The following is a 10,866-nucleotide window of genomic DNA, read 5'->3' as shown; positions in this document are numbered from 1 at the left end:
CTCGGTGTCAAATATTTTTTTATAACGCTCCTGTGAAACGCCTTGGGATGTTTTATTATGTTAAAGTTGCTATATAAATGCAAGTTGTTGTTGTTTACATCCCAGATTTCATCCTGGTGAATCTTCGCTGGACTTGCTCTAAGGCCAGGATATCATTCCTAAGCTGGAGTGTCTAAAGCTGCGCACAATGAGGGAGAAATTGACCCTTGTTGCGTTTGTTTTCCAGGTGAAAAATGGGGCCATGAAGGATCAATTTTAGGACGAAATATCCAACATCTCAAGGGTTCCTGAAATTAAGTGTGACCACATATTGGGCGATACTCAGGCATCCCTGGCGGTCGCCTACAACAGGAATTGGGTCCCTTTGAATATGCTCAGAGGAGACTGTGATGTATGCACCTGTGAACATGCTCACAGGTTTGTGGAGCCGTTGCAATCGTTGGTTCAATGGTGTAATGGTGAGCACTCTGGACTTTGAATTCAGCGATCCGAGTTCAAATCCTTCTACGCGGGAGTCCTCCCACTGTTTATTGGGGACTTGGCCTGGAGGGTAGTGCACGGAGCAGTCCTGTGCAACAAATTTTTAAGTCGGTTCACGGGCTCCCAGACCGCCTGCAATTTCTGCGGTCTGGAAGAGTCCGTGTTCCATGTTTTTATGGAGTGTGCGAGGTTGTAGCCCCTGTTTCATTATTTAAAGGGGCTGCTCCTCAATTTCTGGTTGCACTTCAGTCCCACACTCCTGATCTTTGGGCACCCTGTGCGGAGGGGAGCGGGTAGGTACGAGGGCCTCCTCGTAGGACTGCTCCTGGGCACGGCCAAGGGTGCCATCAGCCGGTCCAGGCAGCTGGCGGTCGAGGGGGTCGTTCAACCTGACTGCCTGCCTCTCTTCCGCGCGTACATCCGCACCAGGGTGTCCTTCGAGATGGAGCACGCGGTGTCCACTGGTACGCTCGTGGCCTTCCGTGAGAGGTGGGCGCCGGCGGGACTGGAGTGCATTGTCATCCCCGGCAACCAAATTTTAATTTGATTTTATGTTTTAAAGTTTAATTTGTTTTAATTGCCGGGGTTTTAGTGTCCCCCTCCACTTTTATAGGGGGCACTTGTAAAATATTGAATTTTAATGCCCTAAAAAAACCACAAAAAAAAACCTATAAAAATACAAAAAAAACAAAAAAAAAACAAAAAAAAAGAGAGCTGTTATAAGTGTCTGGAGTGTCCCCCAGATCGGGGGGGCACGCGATCTAGTTGATTTGTACTCCCCAAAAGAGTTGTGGAGCTGTTGCACTATGAGTGGCTTAGCCAGTCACGTGATGTTCACAAGACTCAATAAAACCTCAGTCAGTTGAGTTCAGGATCTCCATGATGAGGCATGAAGTTGTGAGCCTGGTGGATGAACTGGCCGGGTACAGTTTGATTAGAAACATAGAAACATAGAAAATAGGTGCAGGAGTAGGCCATTCAGCCCTTCTATCCTGCACCGCCATTCAATGAGTTCATGGCTGAACATGCAACTTCAGTACCCCATTCCTGCTTTCTCGCCATACCCCTTGATCCCCCTAGTAGTAAGGACTTCATCTAACTCCCTTTTGAATATATTTAGTGAATTGGCCTCAACTACTTTCTGTGGTAGAGAATTCCACAGGATCACCACTCTCTGGGTGAAGAAGTTTCTCCTTATCTCGGTCCTAAATGGCTTACCCCTTATCCTTCGACTGTGACCCCTGGTTCTGGACTTCCCCAACATTGGGAACATTCTTCCTGCATCTAACCTGTCTAAACCCGTCAGAATTTTAAACGTTTCTATGAGGTCCCCTCTTATTCTTCTGAACTCCAGTGAATACAAGCCCAGTTGCTCCAGTCTTTCTTGATAGGTCAATCCCACCAGCCCGGGAATCAGTCTGGTGAATCTTCGCTGCACTCCCTCAATAGCAAGAATGTCCTTCCTCAAGTTAGGAGACCAAAACTGTACACAATACTCCAGGTGTAGCCTCACCAAGGCCCTGTACAACTGTAGCAACACCTCCCTGCCCCTGTACTCAAATCCCCTCGCTATGAAGGCCAACATGCCATTTGTTTTCTTAACCGCCTGCTGTACCTGCATGCCAACCTTCAATGACTGATGTACCATGACACCCAGGTCTCTTTGCACCTCCCCTTTTCCTAATCTGTCACCATTCAGATAATAGTCTGTCTCTCTGTTTTTACTACCAAAGTGGATAACATCACATTTATCCACATTAAACTTCATCTGCCATGCATTTGCCCACTCACCTAACCTATCCAAGTCACTCTGCAGCCTCATAGCATCCTCCTCGCAGTTCACACTGCCACCCAACTTAGTGTCATCTGCAAATTTGGAGATACTACATTTAATCCCCTCATCTAAATCATGAATATACAAAGTAAACAGCTGGGGCCCCAGCACAGAACCTTGCGATACCCCACTAGTCACTGCCTGCCATTCTGAAAAGTATCCATTTACTCCTACTCTTTGCTTCCTATCTGACAACCAGTTCTCAATCCACGTCAGCACACTACCGCCAATCCCATGTGCTTTAACTTTGCACATTAATCTCTTGTGTGGGACCTTGTCGAAAGCCTTCTGAAAGTCCAAATGTACCACATCAACTGGTTCTCCCTTGTCCACTTTACTGGAAACATCCTCAAAAAATTCCAGAAGATTTGTCAAGCATGATTTCCCTTTCACAAATCCATGCTGACTTGGACCTATCATGTCACCTTTTTCCAAATGCGCTGCTATGACATCCTTAATAATTGATTCCATCATTTTACCCACTACTGAGGTCAGGCTGACCGGTCTATAATTCCCTGTTTTCTCTCTCCCTCCTTTTTTAAAAAGTGCGGTTACATTGGCTACCCTCCACTCGATAGGAACTGATCCAGAGTCAATTGAATGTTGGAAAATGACTGTCAATGCATCCGCTATTTCCAAGGCCACCTCCTTAAGTACTCTGGGATTGCAGTCCATCAGGCCCTGGGGATTTATCGGCCTTCAATTCCATCAATTTCCCCAACAAAATTTCCCGACTAATAAAGATTTCCCTCAGTTTATCCTCCTTACTAGACCCTCAGACCCCTTTTGTATCCAGAAGGTTGTTTGTGTCCTCCTTAGTGAATACCGAACCACAGTACTTGTTCAATTGGCCTGCCATTTCTTAGTTCCCCGTTATGACTTCCACTGATTCTAACTGCAGGAGACCTACGTTTGCCTTTACGAACCTTTTCCTCTTTACATATCTATAGAAACTTTTGAAATCCGCCTTAATGTTCCTTGCAAGCTTCTTCTCGTACTCCATTTTCCCTGCCCTAATCAAACCCTTTGTCCTCCTCTGCTGAGTTCTAAATTTCTCCCAGTCCCCAGGTTCACTGCTATTTCTGGCCAATTTGTATGCCACTTCCTTGGCTTTAATACTATCCCTGATTTCGCTTGATAGCCACGGTTGAGCCACCTTCCCTTTTTTATTTTTACGCCAGACAGGAATGTACAATTGTTGTAGTTCATCCATGCGGTCTCCAAATGTCTGCCATTGCCCATCCACAATCATCCCCTTAAGTATCATTCGCCAATCTATCCTAGCCAATTCACGCCTCATACCTTCAAAGTTACCCTTCTTTTAGTTCTGGACCATGGTCTCTGAATTAACTGTTTCACTCTCCATCGTAATGCAGAATTCCACCATATTATGGTCACTCTTCCCCAAGGGGCCTCGCACAATGAGATTGCAAATTAATCCTCTCTCATTACACAACACCCAGTCTAAGATGGCCTCCCCCCTAGTTGGTTCCTCGACATATTGGTCTAGAAAAAAATCCCTTATGCACTCCAGGAAATCCTCCTCCACCGTATTGCTTCCACTTTGGCTAGCCCAATCTATGTGCATATTAAAGTCACCCATTATAACTGCTGCATCTTTATTGTATGCACCCCTAATTTCCTGTTTGATGCCCTCCCCATCATCACTACTACTGTTTGGAGGTCTGTACACAACTCCCACTAACGTTTTTTGCCCTTTGGTGTTCTGCAGCTCTACCCATATAGATTCCACATCATCCAAGCTAATGTCTTTTCTAACTATTGCATTAATCTCCTCTTTAACCAGCAATGCTACCCCACCTCCTTTTCCTTTTATTCTATCCTTCCTGAATGTTGAATACCCCTGGATGTTGAGTTCCCAGCCCTGATCATCCTGGAGCCATGTCTCCGTAATCCCAATCACATCATATTTGTTAACATCTATTTGCACAGTTAATTCATCCACCTTATTGCGGATACTCCTTGCATTAAGACACAAAACCTTCAGGCTTGTTTTTTTAACACCCTTTGTCCTTTTAGAATTTTGCTGTACAGTGGCTCTTTTTGTTCTTTGCCTTGGGTTTCTCTGCCCTCCACTTTTCCTCATCTCCTTTCTGTCTTTTGCTTTTGCCTCCTTTTTCTTTCCCTCTGTCTCCCTGGACTGGTTCCCATCCCCCTGCCATATTACTTTAACTCCTCCCCAACAGCACTAGCAAACACTCCCCCGAGGACATTGGTTCCGGTCCTGCCCAGGTGCAGACCATCCGGTTGGTACTGGTCCCACCTCCCCCAGAACCGGTTCCAATGCCCCACGAATTTGAATCCCTCCCTGTTGCACCACTGCTCAAGCCACGTATTCATCTGCGCTATCCTGCGATTCCTACTCTGACTAGCACGTGGCACTGGTAGCAATCCCGAGATTACTACTTTTGAGGTCCTACTTTTTAATTTAGCTCCTAGCTCCTTAAATCCGTTTCGTCGAACCTCATCCCTTTTTTTACCTATGTCGTTGGTACCTTTGCTAATTACCATTGTTAAACCTTTGCTCATAAACCAGCTCGTTCTTTAAGCAAATGTGTAGCTATGAATACTTAAGCAAAGAACCCAAGAAGCAAATACACTACAGAGACTGTCATCTGCTCAGGGACCTTTCCATTGAATTCATTGGTACTGAGCTTTTTGGATCATAATGCGGCCAAACCAGCGGTTCTTAATGCGTCCGCTGGAGGCCGCAACCTAAAAGAACCTAGGAACATAAGAATTAGGAGCAGGAGTAGGCCATTCATCCCCTTGAGCCTGCTCCGCCATTCAATAAGATCACAGCTTCTTCAACCTCAACTCCACTTTCCTGCCCTATCCCCATATCACTCGATTCCCTAAATATCCGAAAATCTATCGATCTCTGTCTTGAATATACTCAAAGACTGAGCATCCACAGCCCTCTGGGGTAGAGAATTCCAAAGATTCACCACACTCTGAGTGAAGACATTTCTCCTCATCTCAGTCTTAAACGGCCGGCAACCTTTTCAAACGGGGTGGAGATGGGAAGAGCGTGAGTGCTCCTTCCAGCTCCACAGTACCCCCGAGGGTCATGGCTGTCATGCCATGCTAGCACCCCACCCTGCCGCCACCCCGCCTCACTCCCAGGACATACCTGAACAGGTTCTCCAGCGAGGGAGCGATGGCCGGACTCCGGCCTGCTGCCTCCTGAAGGCCTAACAGGCCCTGACAACTCACCTCTGATTGTTAAGATGAGACCTGTGGATCAATTTCTGGAGATCGCCAGGCCGACCACGTCCCCACACAACGCACATTGCACTTGTGATTTCACGGCAGTAATCGAGTGCTCACCAATATCTCGCCAATGCTCCCTCCTTATGAGGTCTGAGCAATATTTTTGTGCGACTACAGTCCTTGCTTTTATATTCCAAACTTATATTGAAACGTAGCGTCCAATATCAACTAGTTTTTAATGATTTATGTACCTTTTAATTGATGATTAGTTTGTATCTTCTATAAACTCCATTTGATTCAGTCTCCCCCTCATCTATGCCTTTTATGATTTAAAATATTTCAATTTATTCTTTTCGATCATAATTATTTTTCTAATGGGAATAAAATGAGCTTAAAATAATCAATCTGTTCTTGTAGATCAGCAATTCAATAAAAAGAAAAGAAAGACTTGCATTTATATCGCGCCTTTCACGATTACCGGACGTCCCAAAGCGCTTTACAGCCAATGAAGTACTTTTGGATTTTAGTCACTGTTGTAATGTGGGAAACGCGGTGGCCAATTTGCACACAGCAAGTTTCCACAAACAGCACTGTGATAATGACCAGATAATCTGGTTTTTGTTATGTTGATTGAGGGATAAATACTGGCCAGGACACCGAGGATAACTCCCCTGCCCTTCTTCAAAATTGTGTCATGGGATCTTTTATATCCACCTGAGAGAGCAGACAGGGCCTCGGTTTAACAGCTCATCCAAAAGACAGCATCTCCGACAGTGCAGCACTCCCTCAGTACTACACTAGAGTGTCAGCCTAGATTCATCTGGAGCAGGGTTTGAACCCACAAACTTCTAACTGTGAGGTGATTGTGCTACCCACTGAGCTATGGCTGACGCACTAGCTAGAACTGTGTTCATTGGCTGGAAATAACCAGTATTAAAACCACCTTATCAGCAACCACTATTTGCTTTTATTGACATGATAATCAGAATCGAATTCTATGCTGTGAACCGGGATCATCACTAAAAGCATGAAGGGAGAGGTTTGAGCCATTATTTCACACTGAGGGATATTAGAATGTGGCATACTTTACCATGTGACTACTGAGGTAGAGACACTAAAACCATTTCATCATCATCATCATAGGCAGTCCCTCGGAATCGAGGAAGACTTGCTTCCACTCTTAATATGAGTCCTTAGGTGGCTGTACAGTCCAATACAAGAACCACAGTCCCTGTCACAAGTGGGACAGATAATCATTGAGGGTAAGGGAGGGTGGGACTGGCTTGTCGCACGCTCTTTCCGCTGCCTGCGCTTGATTTCTGTATGCTCTCGGTGACGATACACGAGGAAGCTCAGCGCCCTCCCGAATGCACCTCCTCCACTTCGGGCGGTCTATGGCCAGGGACTCCCAGGTGTCGGTGGGATGTTGCACTTTATCAGGGAGGCTTTGAGGGTGTCCTTGTAATGTTTCCTCTGCCCACCTTTGCCTCGTTTGCCGTGAAGGAGTTCCGACTAGAGCGCTTGCTTTGGGAGTCTCGTGTCTGGCATGCGAACAACGTGGCCTGCCCGGCAGAGCAATTAAAAGAGAATTGGATGAGCGTTTGATCAAGTTCAAATCCAAAAGGATATAGGGAAATAGGATTAAAATGGAGAGTTCCAGTGGAAGAGTGATACCAGTAACAGGCTCTATTTTGTTAGGTCCATCCCAACGCCGCTGAGACAGATATCTCCGCAGTGTAACCGTACCAGCGAGCTAAATGATCCGCAAAAGAAAGGAAATTTTGGAAACAGAAATTATCTTGGCCACTTCAAAATTATTTAATTTAGCTCCAGAAATAACATGCTGAATTCGACAGCACGCACCACAGTTATCTTTGAGGAACAGTAGGCCTCTGTGGAGAGATTGTTCATGCTAATAGGATGATTCCTTCTGTTTCTGTGACTATAATTTTTGCTAATCGCCCTAAATGAAGTGATTTAGAGTAATCATACTTCAGCTGCCTTGAAAACAAAAGAAGAAAATGAAACAAAAACACAATACTGCGGTTGCTGGAAATCTGAAATAATGCTGGAAATCTCAGCAGGTCAGGCTGCATCTGTGGCGAGAGAGACGGAGTTAATGTTTCAGATCGATGACCCGTCGTCAGAACTGGAGCAGGTTAGAGATGTCTAATCTTTTCCAGTTCTGACGAAAGGACCTCAATCTGAAATGTTGGTGGAATTTTGCGGGGGGGGGGGGCTTCAGCCGGCGCGATGGGTGGCGGGTCAGGTGGGAAAGTGTTTTATTTTTGACAGCGGGTCGGGCCGCTGCTGGGAACGCGCCCCCGGGTGCTTTTCCCAAATGTTGGGTCTGTCAGCGCTAGACAGACCCAACACACAGTGGCGGAGGAGGCAATCAAAATCATTAGTGGCTTGTTTACAGCCACCTAAAAATGCTTTTTACCAGCTACTTGACTTTGACAGCTCGCACTCCAATTTCCAGTTGTGCCTAGACCTCGTCAGTGAAGCTGAGGCGGAAGGTCATTTCCAATTGTTTCAGCTGATGGGTTGGCGGCTTCAAATGTCAAGTCAAAGTTCCCAGCCAATTGAGAAAAGTTCCTTTAGACATTAGCTTCTCTAAACTGCATTTCCTCTACAGATTCAGTAACTTTGCAGCAACGCTTCGTGATCTACTGAGATCATTGAAAGGTTTCCACTACTGCAGACTGGCCCTCCTGACCACATCCCTGTTTGTGCCCTCCTCTGCAATGTGTAACCAGGCTGCGATGGTCTCCAGGAGAGGTCACTTCCATCAATTGGAAGGGAAGAGAAACTCCCTGCGTTTTGTGACTCCCTCCATAATCATCTGGAGGGAGTCATGGGAGAGCCTAGGTGCAGCCCTGTGCCTTTGTGCAATGCTCATTAGTGTTTGCAGCACCTCAATGCTGTAGAAAACAGTTAGTACAAATGTCAAACTAAATTTGCACATGGTCCCTTTAAGAAAACTGGCCGATGGCACGTCATCAAATGATGTCATCAAATTATGTCATCAGACCTGCTTCCTTCAATTGGCCGGGAAATGTGCTGGGTGGGCTCAACAAGTCGATTCAGGGAAAATAATTTTGGGCAGCTGGCTGGAGCTGGCAGCGAGGCTGGGACCCGCCATTGACGTCGCCTGCCATGGACCTGCCGAGGAGCATAAAATCCAACCCATTAACTTTGATTCTCTCTCTCAACAGCTGCTGCCTGACCTGCTGAGTATTTCCAATAAATGAATGAACTTGCATTTATATAGCGCCTTTCACGACCTCAGGACTTCCCAAAGTGCTTTACGAGCCAACTAAGAACTTTTTGCAGAGCAGTCACTGTTGTAATGTGGGAAACACGGCAGCCAATTCAGACACAGCAAGGTCCCACAAACAGCCATGTGTTAATGACCAGATAATCTGTTTTAGTGATGTTGATTGAGGGATAAATATTGGCCTCAGAACACCAGGGGATAACTTCCCTGCTCTTCTTCAAAATAGTGCCGTGGGATCTTTTACGTCCAGCTGAGAGGACGAAAGGGGCCTTGGTTTAACGTCTCATCTGAAAGATGGCACCTGCTTTGAATAAACCATTGTAAAGCACATAAGAACACCAGGGAGTAACTTGGCAATCAACAGTCTCATTCCTCCACTGGAAATTCTCCAGCCGCTGCTTGGAAATCTCCAGGAAAGAGATAGAGCTCTTTGATCGAAGTCTTGGCAGACAGAAAGTCAAATCAAGACGCAGATATCATCATCATAAGCGGTCCCTCGAACGAGGATGACTTGCTTCCACATGAGTTCACAGATGTTTCAATGAAGGACCCGATATTCCAGTCCTGAACTCCAATTGAGGGGGTGGAAGATGCCAGTGCATGGATTTTTTTAATGTGTGGTGACCATTGCACATCAGCCACCACACAGGCTTGACAGAGCTAGGCCTTTATCCAGTGGCAAGGGTGAACCAGGACAATTGGAGACCTGCTCTGCTACATGGACCTAATGCACACGCATATCGCAGTGTGGGCTGGTCCGTGATGCCCCTGGGCCCTCGCTTCTTCTGGGCCCCATACCCTCATTTGCCGCACCTCCGCCACGATCTCTCGCTGCTCCTCCACCATAAACATTCACCACACCTCCACCATGATCCCTCACCGCTCCTCCGCCACAAAAATACTCACCGCACCGCCGCCACAATCTCCCACCGCACCGTCGCACCAAGATCGGGTAGCATGATTGACAGCAAGAGGTTGCAAAAAGGGAATGGCAGGAAGATCCACCATCACATCATTACCAAAGCAAATTACTGACAATGTTGGAGATCTGAAATAAAACCAGAAGTTGCTGGAAATACTAAGCAGGTCAGGCAGCATCTATGGAGAGAGACACAGGGTTAATGGCCCAGAAATTCCGGTTGGCTGCTTCCCACAGGCGTTTAAAAAGAAGCATACCTACTTGTTCCTGCTGCGCCCACGCGAGTTCCCGGTCCTGAGGCCTCCACTGACTGCGCATCGCAGTGCGTGCACATCGGGACATGCGCAGGGCTGGAGCTGCAGTCACATGGCTCTGGGCAGCCAATCAGATAAAGTATGTTCTCATTCATAATAATGGGAACTCCGTAAGTTGGAGCTCCCATTATTATGATTGAGAAAAATCCCCCTAAACACAAAAAACTGGAATAAAAGATAGAAAAAATACACTACATATTTTTATTAATTTAAATTAAAGTTATTTATGTGTTATAAAAAATATATTTTTCCGTTTTTTAAAAAGTTTTTAAAATTATGCTTTAAAATAAACTTACCGTAGTGGAGAGAGTTTTTAACAATAGAATGTGTTTTAAAATTTTATTTTATAATGTTTTTGTGTATTTTAAACTCTTACGCCTGTAAAAGTAGGCTATGCACCTGCTTTTATCAGGCGCAAGAGTTTTGAGGACACTTGCTGGGCAAGATATGGGTAAATCCCGCAATCTTGCCCTTGCAAATGTCCTCGCTCCCGAGAAGCATTGGATCTGCCAAGCTCCAGCTTGACAGATCGGAAAAGCCGGTTTTCAGCGCATGTGCATTGTGCGCTGAAAAACGTTTTTTGCGATGCCTTCTCGGGTCCATACACACTCCGTACACACCCCGTACCGACCCAGGGAGGCCGGGATCTCTGGGCCAATGATTCAGGTCATTGACCTTTTGTCAGAACTGGAAATAAATAGAGATGTAACAGATAGTAAGCATGTACACCATCACTGTTTTGTCATTTAATCTCTCTTGCTTTTCCACTCTATCACAACTTGCAGTTATATAGCATCTTTCACGT

The sequence above is a fragment of the Pristiophorus japonicus genome, chromosome 6 (assembly GCF_044704955.1).
Source record: "Pristiophorus japonicus isolate sPriJap1 chromosome 6, sPriJap1.hap1, whole genome shotgun sequence".
NCBI classification, from domain to species: Eukaryota; Metazoa; Chordata; class Chondrichthyes; family Pristiophoridae; genus Pristiophorus; species Pristiophorus japonicus.
This window is presented reverse-complemented; position numbering follows the sequence as displayed.